This window comes from Sinocyclocheilus grahami, unplaced genomic scaffold, assembly GCF_001515645.1.
Source record: "Sinocyclocheilus grahami isolate Dianchi unplaced genomic scaffold, SAMN03320097.WGS_v1.1 scaffold1472.1, whole genome shotgun sequence".
NCBI lineage: Eukaryota > Metazoa > Chordata > Actinopteri > Cypriniformes > Cyprinidae > Sinocyclocheilus > Sinocyclocheilus grahami.
The window spans coordinates 9,127-11,976 of NW_015506651.1; positions in this window are offsets into that span (position 1 = coordinate 9,127).

A 2,850-nucleotide genomic window follows, 5' to 3' on the forward strand; every position below is an offset into this window, starting at 1 on the left:
GAATTGTACAGTAAGAAAGTTATTTCCTTTAACCAGGAAATTAACGTTCTTAGAATTGACAAGACGGTTGACCCTGAGTGGTCAGCTAAATATCTACAGTGGATCTAAAATATGAATAGTTAATTATAACTAGTTATGGTTAATTATTCATATTTCCCCATGAGCTGATTCGCTACAGTTCCATAAAGAACCTTTAACATCTGAAGAACCTTTCTGTTTCACAAAAGGTTCTTTGTGGTGAAAAAAGGTTCTTCAGATTACAAAAAGGTAAGAAAGAGATGGTTCTTTAAAGAACATTTGACTGAATGGTTCTTTGTGGAACCAAAAATGGTTCTTCTATGGCATCGCTGTGAAGAACCTTTTGAAGCACCTTTATTTTTAAGATTATACCTAAACTAGTATTTAATTCTCACAATACAAATTTCTCACTATAATCAAAAGTTGAATAAGTTGTTCAAATACCATACACTTACACACAAACTGACCACCAACCACAACTTTCAGATGCCAATTGATTTTTATCATGAATTTGAACCCACTGGATAGTGGGATACTTGCCTTCATAAATCAATCAGATGAAAACATCTCAGTAGACAGCATGTTACACGTTCATAGGATTCCGATGTGCCTTAATGCATTGTAGCATTTAGATGCACCTAGTAATTCTGAAGACCTTGATTTGGCTATTTCAGTTGTGTTTAAGTAAGGGTTGGATATGAACTATGCCGAAAAGTGGTCTTCCAGGAGAAGGATTTGACAGGGGTCAGGACAGGGGTGTCCAATCCTGCTTTTGGAAGGCCAACTTCCTGAAGATTTTTACTGCAACCAGCTCAACCACATTTGCCTATAAGTTTCTAGTGACCTTGGTTAGCTGGTTCAGGTGTGTTTAATTAGTGTTGGAGCTAAACTCCAACATTGCATGGCAGTTGCCCTCTAGGAAAAGGTTTGGACACCCCTGCTCTAGGAGCAAAATTTGACACCTTGGACTTTCTTTATAGTGGACATCTGCTAAACTTCCGCTCTGATGGGGTTCTGGTTATTCGGTGGTTAAGCGTTTGGAGGTCAGAGGCCAGTGATCATTTATCCCACAGGGTTCATACTGTAGTTTGAGGTCTATTTATTCTCACAGGGCAGCTCATACTGTGATGATCAATTCGATGTTGCATAAAGGTCATTTGATCCTTTTTAAACAAACTGAGGACTATGATTAATAATGCATTCATGCATTGATTCCGTCTGACCTTTGCATTGCAGACCAGGTCAATTATCTTATGGAGATGGAAAGCGTTCCGAACGTTCTATTAACGTCCTAATGGTTGCATTTATCATGGTTACTGGCGTGGTGAGAATGAAACAGTAGCCTGAGGCAAGTTGTGCTAATATTTTACTCTATGTTGACAGCTAGCTGTTTACTCTGCCAGTGATGCCGTGTAAGGAAGTGCTCAAGGGAGGGATAATTAAAACAGAGAGTCATGATCACCACCACTTTGCCTTTTTGTCCCCTGACAATGACAAGACAGGAAGAGCTGTCGAGAAAGCCATCGACCGGAACTGCTGTGGATCTTTTACGACAGTGAAACAAGAAGTTGGAAGGCCAATTTTAAGTTCACAAAAACAACTAGGGTGCACTGTGTGAGTGTGTTATATATTTTCCCTCCTCCCCTTTGTATGTTCAATGTCCATGCTTCTTGACATCCTTCCGCGTTTCCTTTAAAATGTCTTTCCATGCACTTATAATTTTGTTTCTTTATTTCAGCATTTTTCCTTACATATTTCCTTCCATTTCAGTGTAATTTCCTTCTTTATTTCAGTGTCCTTTCTTCCTGCCTTTTATCATTCCTTATATACTCCCTATCTCTCAGTGCCTTTTTTCCAAACTTTCGTCCAGTGTCCTTTCTTGTTTCCTTCATTACAGTGTCCTTTCTTCTATTCGTTCTTACATCCATCAATGTCCTTATATCTTTTATGTATATTGTAATTTATTCTGTCCCTAATTTCAATGTCCTTCCCTAAATCCCTCCTTCCAATGTTCTTTCTTTCATTCCTACATCCTTTCTTCCAGCCATCCTCTCTGCATTCTATCCTTTCGATGTCTTTCCTTTATAATGTAATTTATTCTATCCTTCCTTCAATGCACATCTTCCCTAACTTACTGTACATCCCTCTTTCAGTGTCCTTCCTTCCCTACATCTTTTCTTCTTTCCTTCTTTATTTTCAATGTATTTATTTCCTTCCTCATTTGCTTTATTTACCCTAGTTTGATCTGCTTGTCTCAGAACAATGACAATAATATGACTTCATTATTTCATAACATGGAGATTTTCTAGTACATTTAGTGAGCTCAAAACAGTACAACTCTAGTGCAGTTTAAATTGTTGCAGAGCTTTTGTAAAGAACTGGTGTAATACTAGTGCCAATTGCCTTTACATCATATAAAAATTTAACCATGATGAAACATTTAGTTTCACGCATTTTCATCAACTGGACTAGAAAGATTGCTTCCATAATATGTGTGCTTGACCTCAGAGCTGAGAGAGTATTGTCTTGCAGTATATTCTATCAAACAATGCTGTCATAGACCATATGTAAACGCCACTCCGCCTTCAGAGGAGCTCATTTTATTCCCTCGGCATGACAAGAGGTTCTAATTTGTATCAGATCAAACTAGACTAGACAGACCAAGATCCATATGATACCAGTTATTATGAAGCTGTCTGCCCTGCATTACAAAATACCACAAAATCAGATAGCACCATTCTGTGTGCTGCGTGAACAACAGAAAACAATCTAAAAGACCATCATTTACTCTCAACTCTTTTTTTTTTTTTTAAGTCACTTTATTTCAAGGTC